The sequence below is a fragment of the Sinocyclocheilus anshuiensis genome, unplaced genomic scaffold, assembly GCF_001515605.1.
Source record: "Sinocyclocheilus anshuiensis isolate Anshui unplaced genomic scaffold, SAMN03320099.WGS_v1.1 scaffold50, whole genome shotgun sequence".
NCBI classification, from domain to species: domain Eukaryota; kingdom Metazoa; phylum Chordata; class Actinopteri; order Cypriniformes; family Cyprinidae; genus Sinocyclocheilus; species Sinocyclocheilus anshuiensis.
Genome location: NW_015542382.1, coordinates 1,087,313 through 1,104,613, shown reverse-complemented (window position 1 = coordinate 1,104,613; position 17,301 = coordinate 1,087,313). Strand labels below are relative to the sequence as shown.

General features: G+C 37.1%; 1 long non-coding RNA gene across 3 annotated transcripts; it reads right to left on the bottom strand.

Annotated features, from left to right (window-relative positions):
• Window positions 1-3,363: 3,363 nt before the first annotated feature.
• LOC107692708 (uncharacterized) lies at window positions 3,364-16,920 on the bottom strand. Of its 3 annotated transcripts, XR_001634667.1 has the most exons (4): window positions 16,751-16,920; window positions 5,744-5,817; window positions 5,271-5,357; window positions 3,364-3,387 (listed from the first exon to the last, which is right to left on the bottom strand). It is a non-coding gene; the product is annotated as an uncharacterized LOC107692708 (long non-coding RNA). The 3 variants fall into 3 exon arrangements; XR_001634665.1 differs by lacking the exons at window positions 5,744-5,817; window positions 16,751-16,920 and adding an exon at window positions 6,542-6,658; XR_001634666.1 differs by lacking the exons at window positions 3,364-3,387; window positions 5,744-5,817; window positions 16,751-16,920 and adding exons at window positions 4,635-4,734; window positions 6,542-6,658.
• Window positions 16,921-17,301: the final 381 nt, after the last annotated feature.

Here is a 17,301-nt window from a genome sequence, read left to right as displayed (position 1 = left end):
ATACATATATATAACATGAATTCCAATGGCTTCCTGCTTGTTCACACTTTTTTATGCATTTGACAAAACAAGATTTTAATGACCAATCCTAATGTGCTCTGACTCTACAATCCATCACTGTTTAACAGATCTCACTGCACATTTAAATCTTCACTCACATTTCAACACCCTCTCTATGTGTGTTTTAGTTACAAGTGTGTAAAAGCACTGGGCTTGAGTTGATGTGATTTACTGCCATCCATCCCTTTTTGTGCTGTTTTTCCATCAAGCACCCCTCTTTATTATTACATCTGACCATAAAATCCTAATTACCTTCACTGACCCTATAAATACCATTTAACAGCTCACATACTCACACACACACCGCACATCTTTCATTATATCGGGCTGTAAGTCTTTGTCAGTGCAGCGATTGATTGGTGGATGAAGTGAGTGAACACTGAATGAATAATAGAACTGGAATTCAGTTCTACTTCAAAGTGTTCAGAGTTCAGAATGTTCTGAACATGTTGTCCACATCACGACGAGGAAAATGACAGTGTTAACCTGTATGGAAATGAGCCTCAATTATGTATGATAAAAAATGTGCTTGAACGCACACTTTCTGATAGTTTTTGCATAAGAATGGGCTGTTAAATCACAGCACGCACTTCTGACAGTTTATTACAGACCGATACTCTTGAACCACGCTAAATCTTTAATGCCACATATCATCTAGATGGCTTCACAGAGCAAAAAGCAAGAGACACCGTTATCCATCCCTGAACAAAAACAAAGTGCTTTTCGATATTCACAACTGCATTTGCAAGCACTTCAGAGCAAACACTGTGTGTAACGGGGCTGACGAGACGTGAGACGTGTGGATCCATCTGCAGGCTTTATTAAAGAGACGTGGTAAACAGGCAGGGTCAAACAATGGCAAACAGGTATATGGCGGGCAAAACACAAGAATAGTCCCAGGGCTAGCGTAGGTCACCGATCGGCAGACAGAATCACAGGGGCGAGACGAGAGGGAAAAATCCACAAAAACAGGCAAAGATCAGAAACCGCGAAAACGGGCAAGGCAAGGCAAAAACAAGGAAAACTCAGAGACTCGGAATGGGACTCGGAATGGGGTACGGGCTAAACAATACTCGGCAGAGAAAGGTGGTTAGAGTGGGTGTTATATAGTGAGTGAGGTGATTAGAAACAGCTGTGTGCAATGAGTGCAATCAGTGCAGTGTGCAAATCGTGCAAAGAATGATGGGATATGTAGTCCGGGGTGCTATGCAACAGTTTGTGTTGTGCGAGAGTCAATGTAATGGAAAGGGTGACCTCTGGTGGTGAATAAACGGAAGTCCATGGACCGAATTCGTGACACTGTGAATAATTCAAGTAAGCCATCCTCATATTGCGATATTACAGGGAGATCACTTTGTCTGGGTTTATGGGCCTTCACATAGCATATGCTGCTAAATGAACCTTTTCTACTGATGCTACTAAAATAAATCCATTTGCAGGCCTGAAGTCTTCTTTATTGTTACATTTGATTCAACTGTTTTGATAGAATAAAATAAAATGCATAATGACGTGAAAGATGATCTAGTGGTTACTCTATAAAACGTTTTTACTTGATAATTAAATTGCTTTAATTGATATAACCTACTACATTCACGTTGAGTCAGTGCACTAAATAATTTCACTTAATCATCTTGCCATGTGACTATCACTCAACCTTATTTAGAGCCAAAAAGACTATGAAAGCTGGAGAAAACGTTACACTATATAGAGAATAAAACTGCTTGTTCAAGGTCATGAACATATACTTTGCACATTCTTTCAAATAAAAAGGTAGAAATTTCATGTACAGAATAAAGAAAAGGATTAAGTGTAATATTTTAACGAAAACACATTTAACTGTATCTCACACTAGCTGTAACAATACATCTTTTTCGCAGTCTTTAGCTGTGTCTCATTTAGAAGGCTACGAATCCTCTCTAGGATGCGTATACGGAGTGTCCTCAAACGAGACGGCCTTCGTAGGACGGGCGGAAAAGGAAACAGGAAGTATCACGTTGCTATGCCAACACATAGCGTCGTTGCACTCTCACACTTAAGGAAAAATTTATTTGGAAAATTATTTCTAAATTTGGAAAGTAATTTGAAAAGAAAATGTTTTTACTTGTTTTATTTTATTCAATGTTTGAGGAGCTACAGCGTACGTACAACAGACATCTGTTAGAGAAAAAAAGGAGGAGGATATCAAGAACAAAGTTTTACCGGTGGAGATTTGAGGTAAGTTGTAGCATAGTTCCTTTAATATAATATTATTTAATATAAGTTCATATATATAAAGCCTTTGGTTGTAGGGCATTGAGGCAATAATTATATAACTACATTTATCTTACTACACATATTACTATATACATTATATACAATGTTATTATTATTGTGATCCCACTGTTTTTAAAAGTGCTACGAATTACATAATTTATCATAATTTAACCCAGTGTTCACAATTTTAAGATAATTTTAGGAAAGCTATTAAGCAAAAAACAAACAAAAAGAAATACTGTACTAAAGTTGTGTCTATTAAACTACATATTAAATATACATGAATGAAATTTAATGCTGTAAAACTTGATTATAAATACATTAAACACAATACTGAACATTAAAAAAATTACCTAATGTAATGCTGTAGATCTGTTATATATACATGATTAAACACAATATTGAACATCAAGAATGAACTGAAAAACTATATTATATATAAATGATTATACACAATAGTATGTAGTTGTACATATCATTTTTATTATTTTGTTTCATACAGACATACATCAAGTATTGCAGGCTCAATCCCCATGTCCCTGTTCTTGAGACGTTTTTTAATGGAGGGGATACAAAAGCAGACTTTCGTCTGACGAGAGAGAATATTTTACTTACCCCACTGGCAGATAATTTTACTTGTTTTAAGCAAAATGCACTTAATTTAGATTGTTCCCCCTGGAAACAAGACTAAATATCAGTCAATTGGCTTATCTAGTAAAATTATCTTGATTTAAGAATTTGTAGATATTTTGACTAGAAACAAGACAAAAATACTAAGTAAGATAAGCCATTTTTTTGCAGTGTTTCTCTCACCAATCACCAGGCATTTGGTAAAGCTGTTGCAGCAATTGATGGATGCCATGTGAGAATAAAACCACCAGCTGGACCTGATGAACAGTTATAAAAACAGAAAGTTGTTTGCCTCCATCCTGCTTCAAGGGATATGCGACCATCAATTTTTGTAGGGTACCCCGGGAATGTCCACGACTCACGGGTGCTTAAGAATAGCCCCATTTACAAACAGGCAAAGTATCCACCTCAGGGCTTTTCCCTCCTCGGCGATGGTGGGTACCCCTGCACAGAGAAGCCAATCGCAATCATGACACCATTTAAGAATCCAGCCTCACCATCTACTCAGCGCTTCAATGCACATCTTTCCAAAGGCCGCTCAATTATTGAGCGTGCTTTTGGAATGATGAAGACGCGATTTAGAGCCGTCTTCCTTCAGGCACTTGAAGTGCATCCAACATTTGCACCAAAGGTTGCATTATTTTTCTGTATATGACCTTTACTTAACACACAACTTCAATGTCAGATAAAATACAATTGATAAAAACAATTTAGGGTGACAAAATGTTTTCATATTTGTGTGTATACAGGTGATAGCGGCATGCACCATGCTGCACAACATCTGCCTTGGTGTTGGCGACATTATACCACCAGACGTCAGCCAAGAAGAAGAGGAAGATGATGTGGAGGCATGCAATCAAGGGGAGGCAGTATCTGGTGCAGCATGGCGTTTGAGATTGTGCAACCAAGTGTCTGCCTTACAGGATGTCAACCAGGACCACGACTACATAAATCATCCTAATTAAAAAAGTAAGTTGAACACACTAAATACAATTTAATTTAATTTGGCTACAAATACTGATTTTAAAATGAAATGTATAATTAACTATACTTAAGTTTAATATAGTTTATACAGCATTATAAATGGATAACTGATTACCTTTTCATGGAATTTTAAAATCCTTAACCCAGAATATTTTTTTTTCTTCTTCTTTTGTTCTTAGGCTTACTAGGAAGTCAGCATGAGAGCTCACACAACACATGACATCTTTTTCACGATTTATCTTTTATTTTTGTTAGTGTAACCAAAGATATTTATTCATTAATGATTGTGTTTAGCCATTTAGAATGTATTAATTGAAAGATTTAGTGAAATGTTGACAACAGAATTACCTTTTTAATATTTGTAAGTAACAATAGTAAGTAAATATTTTAAATAGTAAATAGTAGTAAATATTGTAAATATTTTTGTTACATTTTATCGATTAATTTTTCGAGTAAATTAAAGAGCCTATCACTCCTCGCCCTGTCTTCTACATCTCTCCTTTCTTCCCACTCCTTCTGACGTGCCATGTCTTCCTTCAGGAGCTCAAGAAGAGGATCTGATTTGTTTTTTCTCTTTCTTGGCCGTGACTGCTCTATCCCTGCCCTCTCCTGCTGTTCTGCTTCCTGGGTAGGCTCAACAGAACTGCATCCTGGCTGTGGTTCGTCATCAGGCAGTGAAGCAATGAGAACGGGGAGAATTGAAGGCCTCTGACCCAACATCTCATCCATCAGAACAAACCACGGCCAGGTTTCAGCAGTTGGCTTTCCGTTGTTCAGGCGCTCACCTGACCCTGGATGTTTGCATTCCTAAGACAAAAGAAATGTTAATGGTGGTGGCATAAATACTCACTCATGCCACCTCTGAGCCTCATTAAATGTCTGAAAATACACCTACGAGCCACTTTTGTGTTCTTCTGTGCACTTCTGTAGTACAAATTATTTTGCTTATACTGATTTTACATGATTGGTAACTTATTCCTCTTATTCTATTGTTTAATTAGAAAGTGTAAAAAGCTTATGAATATACATTTTTGAATTTGACATAAAAGATGACATACTTTTAATAAAATTTGAAAAAAGCCATAAAAAAAAAAAAGAGTTAAAGAGTTAAATATCCTGTTAAATAAGCCCCTGTTAAAGAGTCAAATATCACCTCGTAATGGGAAGGCAAATTTTTGATCAGAATTTTTGATTATTGATGAGAAGGTGCTCCTGAATCTTTTGACTGTGCCAATTATTATCAACATAATGTATTCTATATGAATTGAAACTTAAAAAGTTCATTTTTATAGAGTTGAGACAACTTAGACATGGGACTGTACAAGGCCTACATCTTAGCTTACCTTACACTTTTTTTTTAATTGTCCCACTTTTTCTTTGCTTGTGCTGGTGTTATTTTACTGGACAGGTCCATTTTCTCCAGAATAAATCTATAATCATAAAAATAACATAAGCATAACATCACAATTTACAGTGAAAACTCCTTATCCTTAGAAATAAGACTTCCCTTCTGCCTAACATAGGGGTTGCACACGCTGGCCCTGGAGAGCCGCTGTCCTGCAGAGTTTAGCTCCAACCTTAAATCAAACACCTGAACAAGCTAATCATGGTTCTAAGGGTTACTGGAAAGCAACAGGCAGGTGAGTTTGTATAGGGGGTTGGAGCAAAACTCTGCAGGACTGGTCTAGCCTGGTCTAACATGTCCTTCTTGACAGAACTTTAATTTTTCCAATCAGGCCTTTCAGGCAAGAATGAGATTAATTCTGCTCAAAAAGAAGAAAGACTGACTGCCTACTTTTTAATTCTAAGATCTTACCTCCAACCATATAAGGCTGTATTTTTAGCTCCTGTGAAGAGATCAGAATGTTCCTGTTCCATTTTCCTTGCTCCCTATTCAAAACAAAATTTAACAGGACTTATTTCTACATGTATTTTTACGGTTGATTTTGCCCTCTTGTAGTGTTTGGTCATTTTAGATTTTTTTCATTTTTTTTCTGAATTTGTCTTATTTTAACTGTAATAATAATGCAAAAAAACAATACTTAAACATTTCGAACAAAAATCTAAATTTGGACAAAAAAGTCTTATACTAGATAAATACACACACACTCTTATTCCTATCATTATGAGCACATTCCATAGGCATAATGGTTTTTACACTGTACAAACATATTCTATTCCCCTAAACCTACCCATTTTAAAATAGTTTTATATTAAAACTATACTTATTTTCTATACTTGATATAGACAAATTATTTTCTATACTTGATATAGACCAATTATTTTCTATACTTGATACAGAAAAGAGGTGTATGATTTATTTGAATATTGTCTATCTTAAAGAAAAAAATGTCAGTGAACTAAAATATTGAATATTAATTTCATAACACTAAAAGCAGAAATGAATTTATTATAAAATTATTGTCTCTGGTCAGTTTCTACAGTAAACACTATATGAAAGTGACCCCGAAATGTAATACCAGAGGGTTAAACAAATGAATGATTTCTCGCCTTGCTAGCAAAGTACTGTTAAACGTTTAAAAATCACTACTTGTGACCATGTTTATCACACCTGTAATACAACTAAAAAAATGAAGAACTTTGAAGTACTTACATTTAAACACCACATCTTGTCATACCGCTTGTGTGTAGATCTGCCGGCGCCGCCATTTTTTCAAATAAACGACGGTTATTTATGGCGACGCAAAGAATTGTGGGTTATCTGTAGCAGCGAAGGATACACTTCATGCATCCTCCAAATTCCTGTGAAAGAAGGTCGCATTCGAAGGTCGCATTCGGAGTGTCCTGCTTGCTTTTCTGAAATGAGACAGCCTCGATGACGTATGCAGCCTTCGAATGCAACCTCTGGAGGACGCAGCCTTCTAAATGAGACACAGCTTTTGTCTCTGAATCAACTTTCCTTTTTTGGTCAACACCACCAAAGCCTGTCTTTTTCCCATGTCCTAAATGATGAAAACAGGAACAGTTCTACTTTTCTATGCACCTTTAAACACATTTTCTTGAATAAAACAAGCTAATTCCAATTTTTAGGCCAGCTCGGAGTGTCCTACTTGCTTTTCTGAAATGAGACAGCCTCGATGACGTATGCAGCCTTCGAATGCAACCTCCGGAGGACGCAGCCTTCTAAATGAGACACAGCTTTTGTCTCTGAATCAACTTTCCTTTTTTGGTTAACACCACCAAAGCCTGTCTTTTTCCCATGTCCTAAATGATGAAAACAGGAACAGTTCTACTTTTCTATGCACCTTTAAACACATTTTCTTGAATAAAACAAGCTAATTCCAATTTTTAGGCCAGCTGTCAAACATTTTACGGTGATATTTTCATTAGAAATTCTGTTGCTGTTGCTGTCTTAATCAACATCATTTAATTTCTGCAATTATAGTTATTATTGATTAATTACCTCTCAACTAATTTCTAGGTTACCATTTGCATTTATGAGTTATCTACAGCTGAAAAAATATCACCATTTAATCAGTTGAATCTTTTCACCACGTCACTCAATATGATTCATTGTTTTAAAACAATGACCCTCAAGAAAAAAGTTTATGGCGACGCAAAGAATTGTGGGTTATCTGTAGCAGCGAAGGATACACTTCATGCATCCTCCAAATTCCTGTGAAAGAAGGTCGCATTCGAAGGTCGCATTCGGAGTGTCCTGCTTGCTTTTCTGAAATGAGACAGCCTCGATGACGTATGCAGCCTTCGAATGCAACCTCCGGAGGACGCAGCCTTCTAAATGAGACACAGCTTTTGTCTCTGAATCAACTTTCCTTTTTTGGTTAACACCACCAAAGCCTGTCTTTTTCCCATGTCCTAAATGATGAAAACAGGAACAGTTCTACTTTTCTATGCACCTTTAAACACATTTTCTTGAATAAAACAAGCTAATTCCAATTTTTAGGCCAGCTGTCAAACATTTTACGGTGATATTTTCATTAGAAATTCTGTTGCTGTTGCTGTCTTAATCAACATCATTTAATTTCTGCAATTATAGTTATTATTGATTAATTACCTCTCAACTAATTTCTAGGTTACCATTTGCATTTATGAGTTATCTACAGCTGAAAAAATATCACCATTTAATCATTGTTTAATCTCTTTCACCACGTCACTCAATATGATTCATTGTTTTAAAACAATGACCCTCAAGAAAAAAGATGTCTTTCTCTACAGCAGAAAAAAGCAACATACTCATAAAAGAGACATGTACGTTCAACCACAGCTTCCCTCCTAATTATTTTGAGCACACACATACACAGTCACACTCCTGCACAAAGAATACCAAATACATTAATAGCCAATTAACTGCAGTCCTAACCAATAACAGGAAAGTGAATTTGGCCCTGAAATCCCCTGTTGCTAGGAGACAGAGACACTAGATAGTGAGTGCACTAGTTTGTCTGGAATTCACACGCTGCTCCAGAACTCTTAATGCTATATAATCAACACACAATTGAACCACTATGCACTAGAGAAAAACTGACACAAGCCTTTCTTAATAAAAGGGCCACTTACTGTTGAAATCCCAAAAAATGGTTGTGAATGAGGGTGACTTTATTAATTAAGATGCTGATGAACTAGAATGAAAGACCTCATGGGTAAAATAAAATTCATTTTCAACAGGCATATGTGAGAATCCTTCTTAAAGGTGTTAAAATGCAATGTGGCCATTGCAAAACATTATTCAGTCTCCAGACATCCTCCATCTCCACCCACATCAATGACCTTCACTCTGATAAAGGAACGAAATACTTAAAAAAATCTTTTTAGAAAGTATTATTGCACTTGATAACCACTTTTTAATACTCTTCAGATAATTTTTTTTTTGTTTTTTTGTAGATGTTGATTCAGAAAGCACGACCGGACAATTTCAAGACTGATATGTGGGAACATTACAAAACAAAGATTTGACTAAAATACTTTGCAGGGTCACTTGCTTTTCAGGACTCTGGGAAACGTTCTGCCTAATTAAATTTTAGGAGTTGACACACTGATGCCGTGAGTTTTCAGCTAGAACATATTTCATCATGTGCTGCCTTAAAAATGAATAAACTGTCAGAGCGGTGGCCTAGTAGTTAGCGAACAGGTTTCATCATGTTGGTGTTTGTGCGCTGGCCCACACAAAGTCTTCTCTTTGGGGAACTGGAATGAAATTGCATGCTCATTTATTTAGAAAATAGGCTAATCTGTTTATGCTTTTAGCTAGTAAGAATGCTGTACTCTTAGCTCTGTTTACCATGTTTAAATCCACAGAATTTCTCAGATTTTCCCTCAAAATCAACTCTAAATACGCCTAATACATATAGCTACAGCTACAGATGGTTAAACAAATGCAAATAAGAAGGGCTCAATCACAATTAATTATGTAAATGAATGTAAGAATAAAGACTTATTGGAATTAAGTATGCAAATATGATGACATCCTGACTGTTTAGACTGATTTAGATCCCAAATGCCAGTTCGCAAAAAACAAAAACAAGTGAATGAGTACATTATGTGATTCAAACTGAGTTTATTGCATAAATTTAATACTTTGGATTAGGGGTTTAGAACAAACCCTAGCCAGAATATTGGAGGGATATTAATACAAACTGCCCTGCAGATGCAGTAAAATTCTTATGCCAGTCTAGCTTTGTAATCAAGATGTCATCAATCATTATGCAAACAGCACTGTAGATATTGCTGGAAAGATTCTGGAAAGGTCTTTGCCCTCTGCTTTGATGCTATTAAATGCCAGTTTTTTTTTTTTTTTTTTTTTTTGAGTAGTCAGTTAATATGTTTTTTCTTTCTTTCTTTTTTCACTGTCGTAAGATTTGCCCACTTTAACCTTACACACCATGTATTATATTTGTTGCCAGTGGTTACTGGGTTATGAGTGAGTCAATGTGTTTAATCAAAAACGTCTTGAGGACTACTGTAGGAACAGATTATTCACCATTGAGCTGTCTATGACTAAGATAGAAGAAAATGGAAACAGCTGCCACTATGTGTTTTAGGCATAAAAGAACTGTCATCATTTACTCATTTAACCATTACAAACCCTTATGACATTTTCACTGTAGACCAGAAGAAAAAAAAAACATCAATATGACTACCATTTTGTAACGCCCCTGTGGACTGTCAATGTGTTTAATCAAAAACGTCTTGAGGACTACTGTAGGAACAGATTATTCACCATTGAGCTGTCTATGACTAAGATAGAAGAAAATGGAAACAGCTGCCACTATGTGTTTTAGGCATAAAAGAACTGTCATCATTTACTCATTTAACCATTACAAACCCTTATGACATTTTCACTGCAGACCAGAAGAAAAAAAAAACATCATCAATATGACTACCATTTTGTAACGCCCCTGTGGACTGTTTATTGTGGTTTCTTCCCCTTGTGTTGGTTTAGCCCGTACTAATCAGTAATTACCCTCATTGTGCTCACCTGTCTGCCACTAATTATCCACCATATATTAGTTCCTGTCTGTCAGAGCTTTAGTGTCGGTTATTGTTAATGTTACCCCGAGTGTGTGTCTCACCTACCTGAACCTGCCTTGTTGTGTCTACAATAAATGTCATTATTGGAATCCTTGTCGTCTTCGTCATCCTGCCTGCCTCCACACACCCATTTCCGTGACAGAATAACTGACCTAAACAACCACATGGAGATCGCTGCTCGTTTCCTCACCATTTGTTTCCTGTTTTCTTCCCCGCGGCATGGAGATTGCTGCTCGTTTCCTCTTCCTATCCCGCCAAGATCTCCCGTTCTACGAGTACTCCGGGGAGTTCTGCAAGTTCGCTGTGGCGACGGCGTTGGATGACGCCACCCTCAATCGTCTGTTCTGGCTTGGGGCCAACTTCCATCGCCCCGTGGACCTCCCAGACACCACTGGACTAAGTTGGAGAGAAGGGGTTTTCTGGTGTCTGGGGAGTGTCCGGTCCCGAGCCAGAACCAGTCCGCCGCCGTCCGCGGCTCACTCATGCCCGAAGGACGTTAATGTGGCAAGCCCGAAGGAAGTTACTGTGGCAAGCCCGAAGGACGTTACTGTGGCAAGCCCCACCATATATTAGTTCCTGTCTGTCAGAGCTTTAGTGTCGGTTATTGTTAATGTTACCCCGAGTGTGTGTCTCACCTACCTGAACCTGCCTTGTTGTGTCTACAATAAATGTCATTATTGGAATCCTTGTCGTCCTCGTCGTCCTGCCTGCCTCCACACACCCGTTTCCGTGACACATTTAAAGTTTGGGGTCAGTAACATTTCTTTTGTTTGAAAGTACTTAGTGAGGGTACATTAAATTGATCAAAAGTGACAGTGAAGACTTTTATCATTAAAACATTTATCATTATAATCAACTTTGAAAACATTTTTTGGATGAAGATTTATGTTTCAATTAAACTCTGTTATTTTAGAACTTTCTATTCATCAAAGAATATGAATGGAAAATTCATAAGAACAGCATTTATTTAAAGTATAAATCTGTTGTTTGCAACATTGATTATAATGTGAAATACTGTAAGCACCAAATCAGCATATTAGAATGATTTATGAAGGATCATGTGACACAGAAGACTAAAGTAATGATTGCTGAAAATTCAGCACATCACAGAAATAAATGACATTTATATATAAACCATTAATAATATAAAAATAGAAAATGGCAATAATATTTCTCAATAATATTGCATTAAAGGCAGGGTAGGTGATTTGGTTCAAAAACATTTTTATTTATGCTCGGTGAAAGTCTCTTCACATCCTGATAGTAATCACTAAGTTAAGTGGTCGAATTTTATTTATATGTATTTATATCGTCTGTGGAAAGCGTAGGACCATAAAATGTTCATCCAATCAAAATGTTTGGTCCGAACATTACGACATTACTGCCTGTCAAATATGTATTTGCATACCTCTGTGCACCCTGTTTGCACATACATGATACGTCATCAGCACGTTCCAGTGAGAATGAAAGGCGCTATTATTGTAATATTATGTGCTTTAAACACTAATAAAATAGATAACATCAGAAATACAATAACAAACTCAGAGGACCTCAGATGATGCCAACCCTGAAACAACATACAGAACTACCACATTTTGCTATAAGTTTGATTGCATCATATAATAATTGCTGTTAATAGTGTTCATTGTCTGTTTGATTACGTCTTTACTTGATTTTTCTGTACATTTCTGCCATATATACATTAACTGACAGTCACCACTGATAAGCTACCACTAAATATTGTAGAAACTTAATTTGCTGTAAATTTGCTTTGCAACATTTTGTATCGTGAAAAGCGTTATACAAATAAACTTGAATTGAATTGAATTGCTTTGTACTGTAATGATTTCTCATGGTGAATGAGACATGAGGTAATCTGACAGTGTTGCATTCAATCCTCCACCAACGCCGTCTCTCATTGTAGCAGGTTAGTCTCCTGCTAGTATCGCTAGCCTTTCCATAATCACCTACTCTACCTTGAACTGTATTTTTAAATCAAATAGATGCAGTCATGGATCGCGGAATGAACCCAAAGTGTGTTGGGTGGAGGCCCGTTGTGGGGTGGGGGTGGGTTTGCTTCAATTCTGAAAACAAAACATCCCACAACCAATCAAAATAATATGTAAGCTAATTTACTTGAGTTTCTGACAAAATGTTTTATTTAATGTTATAAATGAGTCTATTTATAAATGTCCAAAATGTTATAAATGAGAATCTTTTAAAATTAAGATTATGTATTAATTTAAATGAAATCATTATGTAAAAAATCTTTTGAAATAAACGAAAGACTTGTTTCGTCCAAAGTTTTTGAACGAACCTCTTGAATGAATGATTCAGACATCAAATACATTTTAACAGTCACTGGTCGCCACTTAATGTAACATAATATTTGAAGTGTAACATTTCTTTCAAAGGTCAATTACTCATTTTGATAGCAACTGCCGCAACATCAGAGTCTATGTCCGGACTATAAAATGTTATCCCAATACTTTCATTATTATTTAATGTTTGCAATACAGAAATGAAGCTTACTGTGTGGACTGTTTCAAACATAAAGCTTACATGATGAGCTGCTCTCTCTGGATCAGCGGCTGCGCAAAAGTAGGTTTAAATATTCCGATGTGATTGCGATTTCAAAGGTTTAATTGACATAGCAGAATTGTCATTTAGGAATAAGATTGTGTGTGTTTGAATCAAGATTGCGATCTTTTAATGATTTCTCATGCGTACATATTGAATTATTATTATTATTATTATTATTATTATATAGCAGCCTATGTATTTTTGTAGCCTATGTGATATTTGTACCAGACCTCAAAAGTAACCCAGCAAGAAAACCAGTCTCCTCTTGGCTTATATTGAAATCCTCTGACATTCTTCTTTACAAATCCTCGTTTTGTACTTCTAATAAGTGACCGTTGTTTTGTTTTGATCTCTCCCCTGCGCTTCTGCGTTCGTCACTTCTGAGCGGCGCATGCGCAATGCCGACCTCATACGTCATCCTCCCGGAGCTGCTTCCGTGTACAACAGTGAGTGCAAGCTAGATTAAATTGATTATTACGTTTTAAATATGGTTATTTTTCTTACAAAAACGCATCGATTCGCTACAGGAGGACTTTGTTCATCCCCCGGAGCCGTGTGAGACACTTTTTATTACGGATGGGCGCTTTTTATTTCACTTCTTTTGGACTGATGCACTGCAACACCCGCTGACTGCCATTAAACAGCTTGAAAGATCAAAGACAAATTTTAATATAACTCCGACTGGATTCGTCTGAAAGAAGAAAGTCATATACATCTAGGATGACTTGAGGGTGAGTAATTTATGGGCTAATTTTCATTTTTGGGTGAACTAACCATTTAATGAACATAAGAGACTTTCAAAACCATGTATGTATTTACTAGATAGAAAAGTAGCTAACTGGGCTTTGGAGAAGTACAATAATCTATGCTTTCATTTAGACTAAAAAGAAAAGAGTTTCACTCTCTCTCTCACACACAAGCTCTTAAATTTTGTCTGTGGAGCATCAATCACCCCTGGTTTCTCTTTATGTGACCGAGCCCCTTGTACAGACTGATGTGCTGAAATGCATCCAACTTTCCTACTCCTCACATCCTTCCATCTCTCTCTCTTCATTCCACTTCCTTCCATCCTTATCTTCTTCCTGTTTAACTTTTCTTCCACCTGCTACACTCTTCTCTGGTTCTCTTTAATGTATACAACTTTAGTTTAAGTTCAAACCGTTCTCAATTTTAATAAACAATGTTCTAAAACTCAAAAACACTGCATTCAGTCCCTCTAATTTGACTTTCACAAGTGCAATATTTAGGTAACTAAAAGATTAAAAAACTCAACCACATTTTAACACCCAACAGCATGTTCTCATTACCCATAACACACTGTGCCTTCAGCGTGCTCGGAAGCCCCTATCTCTTATAGTGTTAGTCAAGCAGCCACTCAAATCGAGAGCAGATCCTAGACGTGATTACGTTTCGGAGCCTAATCCATGTTTTAACACTGCTGTTATCGCCCTCCACAGAGAGCTTCTCATGGGATCACATCTCAACAAACAACCTCGCATTCATTAAGCCCAAAATTCAACACCGCAACAACATAAAAAAAGCACCAAAGAGGAACAACAATGTACTTTCTCAAACTGCCAAAAACACATAATCGCTAACAGAATCGCAATCTTCGCCTCCGCATTCTTGTTAATCCAAAAAAACAACACGCAGCTTAAGATGTTAATCACATGTTTAATAAGGCCGAGGGTGTGACGGAGGGGCAGAATCAAACTGAGGTGAAATGTAGAGATGAGGGGAAGGACAGACGAACAAACGAAAAGGTGAAAATGATGGTTCTGAGGAGCCTTTTTAATAGGCCAGTTTTTCTGTGCGAGAGCGCCGCTGTTTTGATACTCAGACTCTCATAAATCACAGTGACCCAAAACAATGACTGATCTTCCTGAATCTCTCATGGCAGCATTTGGCTTTCTTAACCTGTGTCTGCTGCTAACTTTGGCAAATGGAACGAAAGGAGTGAAAGACAAAAAAAAAGAGAAAAAAGAGAAAGCAGGGCCGTCCGTTTTCAAGCACGACGAGATGCGTCTGAAATAGAAGCGCGTTGTTATTCCAGAGCAACAAAGAGTTTGGCTGTTTTTATACGACCTCTCCTCGATCACTGTTCACTCCATCACCTACTCAGAAAAAGCCTGAAAGACACCCAGAGGAAAACTGTATTCCTCTGAGGTTGCTGTTTCAAAGTGAAATGTTTCAGTTTAGGGTAAAGTGTGTAATTTCTGTGCTACTAACATCAGTATTTCATAAATCATGATTGTTTTCAAACAGATTTTTCCGGACAAAGAAAGTAGCGCCGCCCCAAACTCACGCCATTGGTTGAGCCACTGTTGCTATACCAAAAAACAACAGATCTGTTGAAATCTAATATAAAGCTATGAATATATATATTATTGCTTTCTCCAGTTAAAAATTCATATCGTCTGACTCAAGCACCTTTTTCTAATCAAAAACACAGTGTTTTTATAGATTATGGACTTGTATTTTAATTAAAGACTTTGCTTCTAGCTAAATTAGGACTTTTATTTAGATTATGGACTTAAAATATGAGTCCTCTATCTATATCATTGCTTTCTCCAGAAAAATGTATCTCGTCTGAATCAGGAGAGAAATATGCACAGATATTTATTGTATTTTTTATTTTGGCCAGATGCAACAGTTTAAAGTTAAAATGCAGTAATGATTAAGGCTGAGTAAATTCTCACCATATTTTTTGTTGAACTATTTCTTTAATGTAAACAGACCTCAGAACACTTGTTCTTCAAGTACTATGAGAAATGTTTGAGCTCATATTGAAATCTGGCTTTTGCAACTGTTTCCATCTGGTCTAGGAGACACACTTGTGTTATCAAAGAGATCTTATTTGTGATTTTCTGTCCTTTATAGGCAGACACAAACATTTTAGAAGCAATTTTGTTAACCAAGTCTGGTGCACAGATATTGGGGGTTTAAAAAGAAGTTAATTTGTTGCAACATTTATATAAAATTACCTCTAAAATCTATATTAGACAAAAGGACAGATGCAAGCCAGGTAGGGTGTTTGTTTATAATGTATGTAAATATTCCTCTGGCTGTGTTTATGTACAAGTTATAGATTTACAGATTCTATTTGAACCCAGCCCTGTGATGTCACGTAAACTGTCCGTTGTCTTAACACGTCAATCCTTTTTCCAACTGTTTCTCTTTGTCTCGTCTTTGATAAGGCTCTCTCAGCGAGTTCTCTTTAGTTTTCTCTCATCCATCTCTTTTTTGAACTTCTGCGTCTTTCTCTGCCTTCTTTTAAACATGAAAGCTGCCTCTCCCTTCCCACCTGCCAGTCTCTCATACTTTCCGACTGAACATCCATTTTTCTTTTTGCTTCTTCACTGTTTTATATGCAGGTCTCTCTTCTCACCTTCTCTCTCACTTCACCTCTACCTCATTCACCTCTTTCGCTTCATTCCACATTTTCCTTTTCCCTTCCATTCTAGCTCCATGACAGGTTTGCCCATCTTAAAATTCTCAGTCAATACACATTGTGCATGCACACGAACAAAGCCATTACTAATGGGAGGAAAGGTGGGGATGATTTCAGAGCCCCACAGATACAGTATAACGAGATCATGACAATTACAGTAGGATTGACCTGGTATAATTAATTCAATATTTTTTCATGATTTTAACAAGGGCCAAATAGTGATAGCAAGTCGACTGGGTCTGAGCATCTCCAAAATGTTAAGTCTTGCAGAATACCTACCAAAAGTGGTGCAAAAAAGGACAACCGGTCAACTGGAATTAGAATCATGAGTGCCCGAGTCTCATCGTTTCTTGTGGGAAGCGAAGGCTAGCACATTTAGTCTGATCACACAGATGAATTATAGCTAAAGGTTTGAGGAACATGAGCTCAAGGTGTTGCCTTAGCTTCCAAATTCCCCAGATCTCAAACCGATTGAGCATCTATGGCAGGGGTGGCGAACTCCGGTCCTGGAGAGCCGCAGCCCTGCAGAGTTCAGCTCTAACCCTAATTAAAACTGACCTGCCTGTAGCTTCCTAGTAACCCTTCAGACCTTGATTAGCTTGTTCAGGTGTGTTTGATTAGGGTTGAAGCAAAACTCTGCAGGGCTGCGGCTCTCCAGGACCGACGTTCGCCACCCCTGATCTATGGGATATGCTGGACCAACAAATCCAATCCACGGAGGCCCCACATCACAACTTGCAGGACTTAAAGGATTTGCTGCTAATGTCTTGGTGCCAGATAACACAGCACATGTTCAGAGCTCTTGTGCAGTCCATGCCTTGACGCATCAA